The sequence below is a fragment of the Triticum dicoccoides genome, chromosome 3A (genome assembly GCF_002162155.2).
Source record: "Triticum dicoccoides isolate Atlit2015 ecotype Zavitan chromosome 3A, WEW_v2.0, whole genome shotgun sequence".
Classification (NCBI taxonomy): domain Eukaryota; kingdom Viridiplantae; phylum Streptophyta; class Magnoliopsida; order Poales; family Poaceae; genus Triticum; species Triticum dicoccoides.
The window spans coordinates 44,864,399-44,882,489 of record NC_041384.1 but is presented as its reverse complement, the minus strand read 5'-3'; positions in this window follow the sequence as shown (position 1 = coordinate 44,882,489).

Sequence of the window (18,091 nt, the reverse complement as noted above, 5' to 3'; positions counted from 1 at the left end):
TGAAGTAATCATTCCAGTACAAACAATAGTAATCAAACATTGTTGAAAAAATAAATAAAACAATGCACTTAATCAAATGCATAAGGGCATCTCCAACGTGGACCCTCAAAACGCCCCCAAATGTTTGGACAGATGTCTCCGGGCACTACAAGCCATTTAACGCAGTGCCCCATCGGTCCGTGGACGCGCCTGCTTGAAATCTTGCAAATCATATGCAAACCAGGGGAGGTTTGTAGGGGTTCGGACATCCGCAGCGTACGCGCCTGATCGGTTGGTCCCATCCAAAACCTCTCTCCGCCCGAAAAACCCTCTCTATGCAAAGCGGTTGTTGCGCATTCTTGCCGGTTAGCCCGCTCCAGAGTGGTCATGACTCCAGATGGCAGTGATGCCGGTTAGAGCGATGTGAACGGCCGGGCAGGCAGTGCCGCTTCAATGTCGACGAGGCGATCGATAAGCCTACTCTGGCTAGTGTGCCGCATTGAGGCCGGCTAGTAGTCCATTCGCATGGCTGCACCTATTTAAGCACGGCTTCGGCGGCATCCACACCACATCACACATCACCTCCTCTTCACTCACCTCCATCGATGATGCCGAAGTTGTGGTTCTCTATGCCGACAGGTGACTACCGGATCTCCTTCAAGATCCGGATCTTGGCACCACCACCGTCGCTCTCCGGGGTCATTGACCTCCATAGCAGATGGATTCTTCGAGAAGGAGGATATCATCATCTCCTCAGACGACAAGGACGAGCGGAAGCGGCAACGACAGACGAAGAGTACCAGGCCCAAATGGATATCATGATCGCGCGATCGCTCGGATACTGCGGTTCGGCACCGCCCTCGCTGCCGCGAGCCCGCATCAAGGAGGAGCCGACATCACGACCGCGTCAAGCTGGAGCTGGCATCACCGCCTCTCCGGCACAATCGCGATGTCCAAATCAGACGTTGTATGAAGGAGGAGTCGGCATCACTGACACTCCACGTCTGGCGTGACAAGTTCGTGAAGGAGGAGGTGTCCCCGGTGATCGCGAAGGCACGCAGGCGAATCCTCCTCTACCTCGGCGGCTTCAGCGGCAGCAGCTCCTTGTTGCGGAGCACCATGACGACGGAGAAAATGACGGCCGAGGAGGCGACACAGAGGGAGTGGCGCAACGTGGCACGCCGGGAGACGTTCGAGAAGTCCGACGTGGTGCCGACTTGGGTCCTCGTAGGCCTTGACCTCGTGGAGGCCTGGGCCAGCGACCGGCCAGAGACCACGGCGGAGACGTCCGCGGACACTGTGCCTCCTCGAAGGGAGCTCGCCAAGATCGTGGAGGAGTGGTCGCTCCGTGATACCTACGCCGCCGTTGGCAGAGGCAAGGGCGGGGCTCCCCAGCCAGGGGCGGCGTTTTGCCGAGACGGACCTCCGCATGGCGTAGGAGGAAGCCGAGTGACTCCTCCGCGAGCGCCGACTGGCGGCTGGGCATGGTTTCCAAGCCCTTGCCTTTCCGTTGTTGTATAAGTTCCTTTCCGTTGTTGGAAAGACCACTCTGATGACAACGTCGACGACATAGACAGTGATGGATGTGGCGCCGGCCAGCCTGACCAGGCGTACAAGGTCACCGTCCTCTACAAATTAGTTTTGTTTTATTTTAAGTTTAGTTGAACAGACGAAATATCGTCCGGTTTACGTAAACTATGTCCGAACTTATGTCCATTTGCATGAATTCCGTCGTGTTTGCATGAATTATGTCCGAATTTGTTTGCATTGCATGCGGAGGTTTTGGGAAAACGTTCGATTTCCATATCCTATATCACTGCACCCTAAGGGGTTTGAGGTACTTCCTATTCTGCCCACATATGTCCACCTGGACAGTCCAGACATGAAAACAATCACCTAGTGGGCTCCCTCAAACATGTCTCATATGTACGGACTTCCCCAAACACAACCATATATGGGAAATAATTGAGGTTGTCTGGACATGTCAGTGGAACCACATACAACACTATATCAGCATGGGCCCACACGAGCCAATTCCCCTCTTTCTTTTCTCTCTATCTCCTCTCTCTAAAGTTCCATATGTTTGATGAAATGCTCAAACAAATAAGGAACAAGTGGAGGATGCCATTGAGTATCACTATTTTTGGAAAATGGGTGATGTTCGGACACGTTTGGATGTGTCCGAGGGAGTCCGTCCATGGAAACTCAGTTTTTGGTGTCCTAATTTTTTTCTCAAACTACTTATAGTGTCCCATAATATGACTGCCGCTGGAGATGCTCTTACAACCTAGCAGCCTAACTAATCTAGCATGTAAGATGATAAAGTGATTTACTAATTAGACGTTTCCTCGAACAAATAAGGAACAACTGGAGGATGCCATTGAGTATCACTATTTTTCTAAAAAAATGGGTGATGTCCGGACACGTTTGGATGTGTCCACGGACAAACGGGTGAGTCCATCCATGGATGAGCGGTCCTGCATAGGCACTAAAACTCACTTTTTGGTGCCCTATTTTTTTTCTCAAACTACTTATAGTGCCCTATCATACGACTGCTGCGAGATGCTCTTACAACCTAGCAACCTAACTAATAATCTAGCATCTAAGATGATAAATTAATTTACTAATTAGACGTTTCCTTGAAAAACATTCCTCATAGTTGTTATATTTCTATTTCCTAATTTAATTCTTAGTTGTTAAAAGAGGTAAATTTCTAAATTTCTATCAATCTATCTCCTGGTCAATATTTTGGATTATCATGTTTGCTATAATAAATAATTGTTAAAAGAAGTATATTTACATTGTGTTGCAGGCTGCTAAATTTTCATTTTAGACTCGACCCCCTATGCCCATTTCCTGGCTCTGCCCCTGGTCACATCGATAGCATTCATTGATTGTGTATGCTTTCGTTTCGCACCGTGGGGATACCAACATGTACGCATGTGCTTAGGTAACCTAGAAGCTTTTGTTATTGTGATACCCCATTCGCTAGCCGGGCGGTGCTTTTTCATGGCACCCGCTTCACTCTTTTCTCTTCCCCTTTGTTACTTGTATGTTTTTAACACGATTTTCCTCTTAAAATGGGTCATTTTTTTGAGGTTTTTGACATGATTTCTCTTGTAAACTGGATCAATCTTCTTTTTTTGAATTGAGATCATATTCAAGCGGCGAGCATTTCAGCCATTGTTTGCTTAAAAAAAGTTTGTTACATCATATATTCATATGTGTAACCATACACCGTAGAAGTTTCTATCAATGTGTTGATTAGAAGTCACACTTTAGTGCTCTTTATTAAGATATTTAAAGACATGAATGTGTTCCATAACACATAAATATCTTAATAAAGAGCACTATGTGGAGGCATATGATTTTATTATATTGTATTTTCATTGGACCTTGGAAACTCGAGATAATGACATATTGTAACGCCCCGAGACCGATGCGCCAGGTGTCTTTGTTGGGGAACGCAGTAATTTAAAAAAAATCCTACGCACACGCAAGATCATGGTGATGCATAGCAACGAGAGGGGAGAGTATTGTCTACGTACCCTCGTAGACCGTAAGCGGAAGTGTTATGACAACGTGGTTGATGTAGTCGCACGTCTTCATGATCGACCGATCTAGCACCGAAGGTACCACACCTCCGTGATCTGCACACGTTCGGCTCGGTGACGTCCCGCGAACTCACGATCTAGTAGAGCTTCGAGGGAGAGTTTTGTCAACACGATGGCGTGATGACGGTGATGATGTTGCTACCGGAACAAGGCTTCACCTAAGCACCGCTACGATATTACCGAGGTGGATTATGGTGGAGGGGGGCACCGCACACGGCTAAAAGATCAATGATCAACTTGTGTGTCTATGGGGTGCCCCCTCCCCCGTATATAAAGGAGTGGAGGAGGGGAGGGGCCGGCCCTCTCTATGGCGCGCCCTAGGGGAGTCCTACTCCCACCGGGAGTAGGATTCCCCCCTTCCATGTAGTAGGAGTAGGAGAGAAGGAAGGGCAGGAGAGGAGAAAGGAAAGGGGCCCCCCTCCCAATTTGGATTCGGCTAGGGGGGCGCGCCTCCCACCTTTTCCTTCCCTTTCCTCTTTTCCACTAAGGCCCAATAAGGCCCATATACTCCCCGGGGGGTTTCGGTAACCTCCCGGTACTCCGGAAAATGCTCGAACTCATCCGGAAGCATTCCGATGTCCAAACATAGGCTTCCAATATATCAATCTTTATGTCTCGACCATTTAGAGACTCCTTGTCATGTCCGTGATCAAATCCGGGACTCCGAACTACCTTCGGTACATCAAAGCACATAAACTCGTAATACCGATCGTCACCGAACGTTAAGCGTGCGGACCCTACGGGTTGGAGAACTATGTAGACATGACCGAGACATGTCTCCGGTCAATAACCAATAGCGGAACCTGGATGCTCATATTGGTTCCTACATATTCTACGAAGATCTTTATCAGTCAAACCGCATAACGTAATACGTTGTTCCCTTTGTCATCGGTATGTTACTTGCCCGAGATTCGATCGTCGGTATCTCAATACCTAGTTCAATCTCGTTACCGGAAAGTCTCTTTACTCGTTCCGTAATGCTACATCCCGTAACTAACTCATTAGCTACATTGCTTGCAAGGCTTATAGTGATGTACATTACCGAGAGGGACCAGAGATACCTCTCCGACAATCAGAGTGACAAATCCTAATCTTGATCCATGCCAACTCAACAAACACCATCGGAGACACCTGTAGAGCACCTTTATAATCACCCATTTACGTTGTGACGTTTGGTAGCACACAAAGTGTTCCTCTGGTACTCGGGAGTTGCATGATCTCATAGTCATAGGAACATGTATAGTTATGGAGAAAGCAATACCAACAAACTAAACAATCATCGTGATAAGCTAACGTATGGGTCAAGTCAATCAGATCATTCTCTAATGATGTGATCCCGTTAATCAAATGACAGCTCATGTCTATGATTAGGAAACATAACCATCATTGATTCAACGAGCTAGTTAAGTAGAGGCAAACTAGTGATACTCTGTTTGTCTACGTATTCACATATGTACTAAGTTTCCGGTTAATACAATTATAGCATGAATAATAAACATTTATTATGATATAAGGAAATATAAATAACAACTTTATTATTGCCTCTAGGGCATATTTCCTTCAGTCTTCCAGTTATTTGCCATCGTTGCCATGTCATCTGCTTGCATGTTGCACTTTGCCATGTCTTCATGTGCATTTCGTCTGCATGTTTTCAAAACTTGCATCCGTCTCGGTTTCCTAGTTCTCTCCGTTGTCCGTTTTGGAATCCGACACTCTCACATGCACCCGTTACACCTCTCAGTTCTTGTTTCGTGAGTGGGAGAAAAAGTTCTCGGAATGGGCCAAGATTTGTCGAGTGGCCTTGGTATATCACCGGTAGACCGCCTGTTTCGTTCCATTTGGAGGTCGTTTGATGCCCCAACGGTTAACCGTGTAACCGTGAAGCCCTCCTTCTCTTTGCATCCCAGCACCCCTTCATAACATCCCACTAGCCCATCTAAACCCCCTCCATGCTCTCTGTCATTGGATCACGATCGCGTGGGCGAAAACCACACCTCATTTGGACTCTCCTAGCTCCCTCTACCTATAAATTAGTACCCTCCCCCCGAAATTCACGATCCAAACCCTAGTTTTCCCCTCCACACCGCGCCGGACATGTCCATTGTCGCCGGACGCGTCCGCGCTGTCGGCCGGACCAACCGGAGGCTGCCACCTGTCCCCGCCGGCTCCTGTCCACCACGTGGCCCGCCCAGGCCCATCCGGGGCCCGCGCGAGCCCGGATCCGCCCGCCGCCGCCTGTGCACGCCGCCGACCGCGCCCGCTCACCGGAGCATGGCCGGACTCCGCCGTCCTCGCCGCATGTTGGTCGCCGCCCCGCCGTGCCTCGCATCACGCCGCCGCCGTCCTGGTGAGCCCGCGCCGCCCCGGCCTTCTTCTCCTCCCTTCCCCTTCGCTTTTCTCTCTCCTTGACGATCTCGCTCTCTCAGCAGGTGCCGCCGCCGCCATGGAAACCTCATCGCCGGAGCTCCCTCACCTGCCGCCGCGCTCCAAGCCCGGGATCCGGACGAGCTCGGCCGGATCCGTCCATTCCCGGCATTCCCAGCGCCTGTCGGTCCCTCCCTCGTCGCCGACGAGCTCGTCGTCGCCACGACCGCCATGCCCCGACCTCGCCCTCCGCGCGTTGACCGCGCCGGCCTCGCCCGCATGGGCCACCTGCGCGTGTGGGCCTGCCCAACTCCCGGATCTGCTGGCCCAGCTGACCTGCCCCCTCTCCAGCGTCCTGGGCCTTGGCCCATGGTGAGGACCCGCAAAACCCCGCACATGCATCTTTTAACTATTTGACGCTCGCATGTTTTTTTTCTGGAATTTGGCTAAGTCCCTAAAAATCCATGTCATGTGTGCATCTTCGAGTGGTTCTAACTTCATGCATGTTGCTTCGTTTTGCGTGTATGACATGCCAAAATGTTCACCTCTGAGTGCTCTACATGCTAGTGCCATTTCCAAGCATGTTACTGTTAATCTTAATGCCCTAATCATCATTGCAAGAGTGCTATATGATGTTAACCTGCTGAGATTGTCATAACTTGCTGTTTTGTCTTTTTCATTGCATTTTGTGTGCTTATCTTTTATGCATCATGTCTACATATTTTAGGAGCATCTTCATGCCATCTTTACAGTGGTGCAATCCATGTATTTTTATGTGCCTTGTGGTGACTAGCACAAGCTTGTGAAGTGTGCTATTTAATGTTGCTGATTTCTGAGACTAAGTGAATTTTGCTAAGTCTGTAACTGTTACAATATGTTGCCTTGTTCACTTGAAGCTACCATCCATTCCATGCATAATCTGGAGGTTCATAGTAGGCATGTTTTGATGTCCTTGTTGTGCTCTATCATGTTATGACTTTTGATGCCACATATATGTCCTGTAGCAGATGTTTTCATTGCCATGAACATGCCTAAATGATGTTCCAGTTTTCTGTTAACTCCATGATGCCATGTTGTGAGCTTGATATTGATTGATCTATGCCTCTTTTGGTGATGCTCCAATTACGTGATTTGAATTATGCTATGAGTACTTTGTCCACATACCAAGTTTGATAATTTTGGATTTTATATGACCCCTGTTCCAAGCTTGCAAACATGCTATGTTGTTGTTGTTGTTGTTGTTGTTGTTGTTGTTGCTGTTGCTGTTTTACCCTTGCTGGAACTGTTATAACATTCAAACTTGTCTTGTTGGTTCCCACTAATCCTTGAGCCATATGTATATGATTCCTTGATGTTATTTGCTCCTTGTTATGTGTAATTTGATGCCATGCCCTTGGTTGTCATTATACCTTGCTGTAGTTTATCTCTTGCTTGCTCTCAAGTTGCCATCATGCTAAATCTGTCATCCTGTTAACAACATGTTCCATTTTGCATGAATCATAGAAACCACTCCATGCTTTATATGAACTTGTGCCCTTGGACTAAGTTGAAGCATATCATGTCAACTACATGCCCATGTCTTTTCCATCATTATTAAAGTTGCTATGCTTGCTGTTATGTGCCTCCAAAGTCAGCATCATAATGTTACGTTTTGCGTTCCCAGATTTCCTCTAAGTCTGAGAATCAGCTTATATCATGTTGCATCTTGTCTTGTTGATTGCCTTTGATCTAGGACTCAGATGGAGATGCTTAGTAATCATGTTTTGCCATGTTTAACCTGTACTTTAATGCCATGCTTTTTGTTGGGTAACGTAGCAGAATTTTAAAATTTTCTATGCATCACCAAGATCAATCTATGGAGTCATCTAGCAACGAGGGAGAGGGGAGTGCATCTACATACCCTTGTAGATCGCGAGCAGAAGCGTTCAAGAGAACGGGGTCGATGGAGTCGTACTCGTTGTGATCCAAATCACCGATGACCTAGCGTCGAATGGACGACACCTCCGCGTTCAACACACGTATGGTTGGGAAGACGTCTCCTCCAACTTGATCCAGCAAGGGGGAAGGAGAGGTTGATGGAGATCCAGCAGCACGACGACGTGGTGGTGGAAGCAACGGTGATCTCGGCAGGGCTTCGCCAAGCTCACGGAGAGGGAGAAGTGTCACATGAGGGAGAGGGAGGCACCAGGGGCTAGGGTGCGGCTGCCCTCCCTCCCCCCCACTATATATAGGAACCCTAGGGGTGCGCCGACCCTAGGAGATGCAATCTCCAAGGGGGGGCGGCGGCCAAGGGGGGTGGAGTGCCCCCCAAGCCAAGTGGGGCGCCCCCACCCCTAGGGTTTCCAACCCTAGGCGCAGGGGGAGGCCCAAGGGGGCGCACCAGCCCACTAGGGGCTGGTTCCCCTCCCACTTCAGCCCATGGGGCCCTTCGGGATAGGTGGCCCCACCCGGTGGACCCCCGGGACCCTTCCGGTGGTCCCGATACAATACCGATTACCCTCGAAACTTTCCCGATGGCCGAAACTTGACTTCCTATATATAAATCTTCACCTCCGGACCATTCCGGAACTCCTCATGACATCCGGGATCTCATCCGGGACTCCAAACAACTTTCGGGTTACCGTATACTAATATCTCAACAACCCTAGCGTCACCGAACCTTAAGTGTGTAGACCCTACGGGTTCGGGAGACACGCAGACATGACCGAGACGACTCTCCGGTCAATAACCAACAGCGGGATCTGGATACCCATGTTGGCTCCCACCTGCTCCTCGATGATCTCATCGGATGAACCACGGTGTCGAGGATTCAATCAATCCCATATACAGTTCCCTTTGTCAATCGGTATGTTACTTGCCCGAGACCCGATCGTCGGTATCCCAATACCTTGTTCAATCTTGTTACCGGCAAGTCACTTTACTCGTACCGTAATGCATGATCCCGTGATCAACCACTTGGTCACATTGAGCTCATTATGATGATGCATTACCGAGTGGGCCTAGAGATACCTCTCCGTCATACGGAGCGACAAATCCCAGTCTCGATTCGTGCCAACCCAACAGACACTTTCGGAGATACCTGCAGTGTACCTTTATAGTCACCCAGTTATGTTGTGATGTTTGGCACACCCAAAGCACTCCTACGGTATCCGGGAGTTGCACAATCTCATGGTCTAAGGAAATGATACTTGACATTCGGAAAAGCTATAGCAAACGAACTACATGATCTTTGAGCTATGCTTAGGATTGGGTCTTGTCCATCACATCATTCTCCTAATGATGTGATCCCGTTATCAATGACATCCAATGTCCATAGTCAGGAAACCATGACTATCTTTTGATCAATGAGCTAGTCAACTAGAGGCTCACTAGGGACGTGTTGTGGTCTATGTATTCAAACATGTATTACGATTTTCGGATAACACAATTATAGCATGAACAATAGACAATTATCATGAACAAAGAAATATAATAATAACCATTTTATTATTGCCTCTAGGGCGTATTTCGAACAGTCTCCCACTGGCACTAGAGTCAATAATCTAGTTACATTGTGATGAATCGAACACCCATAGAGTTCTGGTGTTGATCATGTTTTGCTCTAGGGAGAGGTTTAGTCAACGGATCTGCCACATTCAGGTCTGTATGTACTTTACAAATATCTATGTCTCCATTTTGAACACTTTCACGAATGGAGTTGAAGCGATGCTTGATATGCCTGGTCTTCCTGTGAAACCTGGGCTCCTTGGCAAGGGCAATAGCTCCAGTGTTGTCACAGAAGAGAGTCATCGGGCCCGACGCATTGGGAATGACTCCTAGGTCGGTAATGAACTCCTTCACATGTAGATCCTGCCACAACGCTTTGCTTGCAATTGCACCAGCTTACTGCCCCACCATTCAAAATATACACGTATCCGGTTTGTGACTTAGAGTCATCCAGATCTGTGTCGAAGCTAGCATCGACGTAACCCTTTATGGCAAGCTCTTCGTCACCTCCATAAAGGAGAAACATATCCTTAGTCCTATTCAGGTACTTCAGGATATTCTTGACCGCTGTCCAGTGTTCCATGCCAGGATTACTTTGGTACCTTCCTACCAAACTTACGGCAAGGTTTACATCAGGTGTGGTACACAGCATAGCATACATGATAGACCCTATGGCCGAGGCATAGGGGACGACACTCATCTTTTCTCTATCTTCTGCCGTGGTCGGGCATTGAGCCGTGCTCAATCTCGTACCTTGCAATACAGGCAAGAACCCCTTCTTTGACTAATCCATATTGAACTTCTTCAATATCTTGTCAAGGTACGTACTCTGTGAAAGACCAATGAGGCGTCTCGATCTATCTCTATAGATCTTGATGCGTAATATGTAAGCAGCTTCTCCAAGATCCTTCATTGAAAAACACTTTTTCAAGTAGGCCTTTATGCTTTCCAAGAATTCTATATCATTTCCCATCAACAGTATGTCATCCACATACAATATGAGAAATGCTACAGAGCTCCCACTCACTTTCTTGTAAATGCAGGCCTCTCCATAAGTCTGCGTAAGCCCAAACGCTTTGATCAACTCATCAAAACGAATGTTCCAACTCCGAGATGCTTGCACCAGCCCATAGATCGAGCGTTGGAGCTTGCACACCTTGTCAGCATTCTTAGGATCGACAAAACCTTCCGGCTGCATCATATACAATTCTTCCTTAAGGAAACTGTCGGTGTCATAACCGGCGGATCTCGGGTAGGGGGTCCCGAACTGTGCGTCTAGGCCGGATGGTAACAAGGCAAGGGACATGAAGTTTTACCCAGGTTCGGGCCCTCTCGATGGAGGTAAAACCCTACGTCCCGATCGATTAATATTGATGATATGGGTAGTACAAGAGTAGATCTACCACGAGATCGAAGAGGCTAAACCCTAGAAGCTAGCCTATGGTATGATTGTTGTTGTGTATGTTGTCCTACGGACTAAAACCCTCCGGTTTATATAGACACCGGAGAGGGTTAGGGTTTACAAAGTCGGTTACAATGGTAGGAGATCTACATATCCGTATCGCCAAGCTTGCCTTCCACACCAAGGAAAGTCCCTTCCGGACACGGGACGAAGTCTTCAATCTTGTATCTTCATAGTCCAGGAGTCCGGCTGAAGGTATAGTCCGGCTATCCGAACACCCCCTAATCCAGGACTTCCTCAGTAGCCCCCGAATCAGGCTTCAATGACGATGAGTCTGGTGCGCAGATTGTCTTCGGCATTGCAAGACGGGTTCTCCCCCAAATTCCGTGTACCTGTTGAATAAAGTCCGGTTTCTTGTAGATGTTGCGCTCCTTGGCTTCTACGCCCAATAATGGCCGCTTTCCACGTGTCAAACGAATATGAAAAGTCTAAGTGTTTTTACATCCACACCCCTAGCCACGTAAATGAGCTGCCCCATTTAAGGGGACGCAGATTTAGATCCAAACCACACCTTCTCCCCATCGCGAGTGTTCATCAGAGCGCATCCGACAAAGGTCCATTCCACCATGGCCAGCCGTCGCAACTCCTCCCCTCGCCCTTCCAGCCCTAAGCCTGGATATTGGGAGAGATGCTCCATCCCACATAGCGAGCTAGTGACGCTCCAGACCAAGGGATTTCTCCCCCCGGCCTATATGGTCCCGGTTCGAGCCGGTCTTGCCGTCTATAACGGCGGAGAGCAAGCAGAGAGTGCCCCTAATCCCTCCAAAGGAGAGCGGGTGTGCCTCGTCCCTTATTTAATAAGGGGGCTCGGATTTCCAATCCATCCATTTCTCCGGGGGCTGCTGGAGTTCTACAGCCTCCAGCTACATAATCTCACGCCTGCCTCCGTATTGCATATCGCGGGCTTTGTAGCCCTCTGCAAGCTGTTCTTGGGTGTTGAGGGTCATTTCGGGCTGTGGAAAGAGCTATTCTGCCTCGTGCCCCGTTCCAAGAAGGGGTCAATGTATCAAGTGGGCGGAGCCGAAGTGTGGCGCATCGCCGGGACGGGATATCTGTGTGGAACCCCAAAGAAGGCGTCCGAAGACTGGCCCTCGGAATGGTTTTATATAGAAGACGTCCCGCTGCCGGATCCTGTCCGGATCGGCCTCCCTGAATTCAACGGTGCTCCCTTAAAGAAGCGCCTAAGCTGGCGCCCACAGAGCCCTCAGAGGGAAAGTGACAGGGACATCATTTACCTGATGGGCCGAATAAGATTGTTAGCCCATTCCGGACTAACCATGATCGGGGTTATGACCGAATGCCTTATGCGGGGGGTGCGGCTGCTTCAGTATAGAAGCCACCCCATGTGGGACTTCAACGGGGAGGACGGCACCACCCGCTACGGCCGCAAAGGGCCGGATTCAACTGCCGCTCTACTAAAGATCTTGTCCACTTTGTATAAGGGAGAAGAGGAGGAATTTCTCCGCGTCAACCCTCAGGGTGGATTCTCCATGCACAATCCCCCAAGCTGGGTAAGCGGTCGTATTTACTTGTCCATCCGCTTTGTATTCCCATTGTTAAATATTCAGTCTGACGACTTCAACGCAGGAACTGCGCCGGGATGTTAAGGAAATAAGCAGCCCTCCTCCACAACCCGAGGACCCAGGACGGTCCCTCGACCCGGCCTCTCAAGAGGATCCGGACATATCTGTGGAGCTAATTGATGGAGTGTTCCATCAATTGAGTAAGGACAACGCCTTGGTGTCCATTACGGCCGATTACCCAGGGCTAATCTTGACCCCCCAGGTAACTGAGATTGAAGTCCCAGTACCCTGAATAGGTGTCCGGCCACTCGTGTTTTCAGTTTCCTGATTACAACCGAACTTTACAGGGGAGGTTTTTAAGGCGGAAGGCCCAACCTGCGGCGACAAGCCAACGAGGGGCCGCAGGTCCCCGTGGGCAGAAAAGAAGTGTAGTCCGGACCGAGGCGTCAGCACAAAGGTATGGTGCGTCTCCTTATCCCAGGTGTTATACCCTCGAGGAACATTGACACTCGTGCTCTCTTCAGGACAAAGAGACCTCGCCGGACTATATCCGGAGAGGCTGCCAATCTTGCCCCCACCAGCCAGGCTACAAAGCCTGGTCCGGAGGCAGAGGCGAACGCAAGGCGCGCGCCAGACGCTCCTCCGACAGAGGATGTGGATGGGTTGTCTGCCACCAACTCTGAGGTGGAGAGTGTTATGAACCACAGGCGTCGCCGGACAATCCTTCGCGACGCTTGTTTCTCCCAAGGGGCGTTAGATGCCTTCAATTCGAGAGATGCGTACCTTGGTGCCGCTCAAAATGGTCTAGCCAGAGCCACGGAGCAATATGCAAAAGACATACGGGTAAGAAAATTTTGGTAATTATATATATGTACCAGTAGCCCCCAAGACTTGAAACAGTTAGAATAACTGATCTAAGGATCATTTGTTATGCAGGTTCTTACAGAAAAGAATTCCCTACTGTCCAAGGAGCTGGAAGAGTGCAAAGCCCAACTTGAGGCCGCACTAGCCGCGGCAGGGAAGACCAAGGAGACCCCCTCTGGTAATATACACTTCGAAAGATAAGTATTTTGCGAAGCACGACATGGGTGTGAATCTGACAAATGAAATTGCAGATGGCGCCGGATTGAATCCGGAAAGGCAACACCTCCTACGCGAGCTAAAGGCTGGTGAGAAGGTGCTGACAAAGGTGAGGCGGGAGAAGAACGATCTCCAAGATGCCAACACCAAGCTGGGCGTCGAGCTGAAAGATGTTCATGCCCAGCTGTCAGACTCCGTGAAGGAGAATCAGCGGCTTCGGCGCGGCATATTTAGTAAGTGCTTGAACGAACCTTTGAAAGAAAGTTCGGCGGGGAAGTCGACTAATAGAGCAATGTCTGTAGGTGTGCTAACAGGTCGTCCTGCAGAGGAGATGCCCGGTTCTATGGGTGACCTTCTTCCCGAGCTCTCGCAACTGCTCGATCGAGTTCGGCAGGCGATGCAAGGCTTCGCCCAGGCCCTGTGGCCATCCGTCTCCATGCCTGAAGGTCTTGGAGAGCTTGCGGAGAAGCTAAAGGGAGCACGGCGGCGCTTCCGCTTGTGGAAGATATCAGCCTGCCGTCAAGGCGCTAGGGAGGCCTGGGCCATGGTGAAGACGCGGTACGCAAAGGCTGACCCCAACCACATGGCCGAGGTCGGTCCTGTAGGGCCCGATGGGAAGGAGATCCATGTAAGCTTAGTATACGGCCAAGTAGAGTTGGCCGCAAAGTATTCCCAGCAGGACTGTAAATTAGACAGCCTGTTAGATGGTATTGAAGAGGAATACAATCAGTCAAAATGACTATGTAATTTAATTGACATTTATAATGCCTTCTAGCCGGATTGTAGATCATTTGTCATGGCCGACCTTTTCGCTTCAGCCTCGGGACCTGACGGTCTGGAGTGTGTCCGAATTCCCATGCGGTTATATAGGAACCGGCGAATGCATGGAGACCAGGCGTAGGGGTCATTAGTGCTTGAACAGACAAGTGCCCGACTAGTTATGTTATATTACATGGTTAGTAAGAAACATCTTCCGGGGAGAATAGTTCCATTAGGGGTTCCTTTCCCTGGGAGGCATGCCCTAAAGTGCATGTGCATGCTGCGAAAAGAAACGCAGGAAAAACATCTGGGGGCGTATAGATAAAAATTAAAAAAGATCATCTTTAGTTCACCGACCGAATATTCCCTTAAGAATGCTAGTTTTCAGCTTCACCCAGTCCGAGGTACACGTCCGGCTGACCCCGCAGAAACAATCGCAGAGGTGCTCCCTTTACCACCTAGCCGAACAATCGGGAACGTAGGGGTAAGCACAGGAGCCAGGCAACCCAGCTTGGCCAAAACTTATGTCATACGATGCATATAATGGTGAATAAAAGGTACATGCGGAAGTGTGACACATGTGTTGGGCATGAAGCTCGTATGAATAAGCTTCTGTTTAAAGAAGCCCCCAGGTTTAATGAGCGCGGATAGCGCGTCACTTTATGAGCCTTTAAAGGCTATAAGAGAGAGAGAGAGAGAGAGAGAGAGAGAGAGAGAGAGAGAGAGAGAGAGAGAGAGAGAGCAAGAGAGAAATGTAAGACAGAAAATATATGAAAATGGACAGAGGAAGGAGACGAACACAGAGTCCGGCGCTAGGCATAGAATCTTCGGAGACGGGCTGCATTCCATGGGTTTGGCTCGAGTCGGTTATCCGATGCATCCCGCAGGCGGTACGCTCCACCAGTCAGGACTTGGTCAATTATGAAGGGACCTTCCCACTTGGGCTTGAGTTTGTCCTTTTTCTTGTCCGGTAGTCGTAGAACTAATTCGCCAACGTTGTAATTTTTGGCCCATACTTCTCTGCTTTGGTATCTTCGAGCCTGCTGTTGATAGAATGTGGAACGGGCTTTTGCCACGTCACGCTCCTCCTCCAATGCGTCCAAGCTATCCTGCCGATCGAGCTCGGCTTCTCTTTCTTCATACATGCACAATCGAGGTGAGTCATGTATTATGTCGCAAGGCAAAACTGCCTCTGCGCTGTACACCATAAAGAATGGTGTGTATCCGGTGGTGCGATTCGGCGTGGTCCGCAGCCCCCAGAGTATGGAGTCGAGCTCCTCTACCTAGTGCGTGTTAGATTCCTTGAGGGATCGCACTAATCTGGGTTTGATGCCGCTCATGATAAGAGCATTTGCACGTTCGACCTGGCCGTTAGTTTGTGGGTGATAGACGGAAGCATAATCGAGCTTGATGCCCATGTTTTTGCACCAGAGTTTTACCTCGTCGGCCGTGAAGTTCATGCCATTATCAGTGATGATGCTGTGGGGGACGCTGTAACGATGTACAACCCTGGATATAAAGTCTATCACCGGTCCGGATTCGGCCGTCTTAACAGGCTTGGCTTCTATCCATTTGGTGAACTTATCCACCATGACCAGTAAGTATTTTTGCTTGTTGGTTCCGCCTTTAAGGGGTCCAACCATGTCAAGCCCCCAGACCGTGAAGGGCCAAGTAATGGGGATAGTTTGGAGGGCGCTGGGTGGCATATGGCTTTGGTTGGCAAAGAGCTGGCAACCGGTGCATCGTTGGACTAAGTCCTGAGCGTCGGTCCGGGCCGTCGGCCAATAGAAGCCTGTACGGAAGGCCTTGCTTACAAGGGACCGGGCTGCAGCGTGATGACCGCCAAGTCCGTCATGAATTTCAGCCAGGAGGTTCCGCCCCTCCTCTTCGGAGATGCACCTTTGAAGGACTCCGGTAGTGCTTTTCTTATAAAGCTCTCCCTCGTGGACTCTGTAGGCTTTGGATCGCCGCACTATGCAGCGTGCCTCATTTTGGTCCTCGGGGAGTTCCTGCCTAATAAGGTAGACGAGGAATGGTTATGTCCACGGGGCGATGACGGCCATTATTACGTGGGCTGAAGGTGTTATTTCATTGGCAGAGCCTCCGATTGTGTCAGAATGTTCGGTGTCGGGCAGTGTGGTTGGATCCGGGCTATTATTGTTCGGCTCCCCTTCCCATACCATAGATGGCTTGAACAGCCTATCCAAGAAGATGTTGGGGGGTACTACATCGCGTTTTGCGCTGATGCGTGCCTGGACATCTGCCGCCTGATTATTTTCCCGGGCTATATGGTGAAATACAAGCCCCTCGAACCGAGCTGACATTTTTAGGACGGCGTTGCGGTAAGCTGCCATTTTTGGATCCTTGGCATCGAAGTCTCCATTTATTTGGGATATTGCGAGGTTCGAGTCCCCGCGCACCTCTAGGCGTTGAATGCCCATGGATACTGCCATCCGAAGACCATGTAAAAGGGCCTCATATTCGGCTGCATTGTTGGAGTCCATGTACATAATCTATAGTATGTATTGAACTGTGTCTCCTGTGGGGGACGTCAAAACGACGCCAGCCCCCAGTCCGGCCAACATCTTGGAGCCGTCGAAATGCATGATCCAATTTGAATATGTGCCGTACTCTTTAGGGAGTTCGGCCTCCGTCCATTTTGCGGCGAAGTCGGCCAAGACTTGCGACTTGATGGCTCGCCGTGGCTTATAAGTTATGTCGAACGAGAGGAGCTCAATGACCCATTTTGCAATCCGGCCCGTTGCGTCACGGTTGTTTATAATATCGTTAAGTGGTACTTCTGAGGCTACTGTTGTTGAACACTCTTGAAAGTAGTGTCGTAGCTTCCGGGATGCCATGAATACCGCATATGCAATCTTTTGATAATGCGGGAACCGTGATTTGCAGGGAGTGAGGACAGTGGACACATAATAGACCGGCTTTTGAAGGGGGAATTTGTGTCCGTCCGCTTCTCGTTCGACGACGAGCACTACGCTTACAACCTGATGTGTTGCTGCAATGTATAATAGCATTGGTTCGCCAATGTTTGGCATGGCGAGGACTGGGTTTGTTGCCAGTATGGCTTTTATTTCGTCGAGTCCGGCCGTGGCTGCATCCGTCCATTTGAAGTGTTCGGTGCGCCGAAGGAGGTGGTAAAGGGGTAGGGCCTTTTCTCCCAAGCGGGAGATAAAGCGGCTTAGAGCCGCCACGCATCCGGTTAACTTTTGTATTTGTTTGAGGTCCTTTGGGATATCCAGTTGCGACAGAGCTTGGATCTTGGCTGTATTTTCTTCAATTCCTCTACCGGATACGATGAAGCCCAAGAGCTTTCTGGCTGGAACGCCGAAAACGCATTTTTCCGGGTTGAGCTTGATGTCGTATGTTCGGAGGTTATCAAATGTGAGCCTCAAGTCGTCTACTAGAGATTCAACATGTCTTGTTTTGACGACCACATCATCTACATATGTGTCCACTGTTTTGCCGATCTGGCTTGCCAGACATGTCTGAATCATGCACTGATATGTTGCGCCGGCGTTTTTGAGCCCGAAGGGCATCGTGTTGAAGCAGAATGGGCCATATGGTGTGATAAATGTCATTGCGGCTTGATCTGGTTCTGCCATCTTGATTTGATGGTAGCCGGAATATGCGTCGAGGAAACACAACAAATCGTGTCCTACTGTAGCGTCGATAATTTGATCGATGCGGGGGAGGGGGAAGGGATCCTTTGGGCAAGCCTTGTTAAGGTCTTTAAAATCAACACACAGGCGCCAGGATTTGTCCTTCTTTGGTACCATCACCAGGTTTGCTAGCCAGTCCGGATGTTT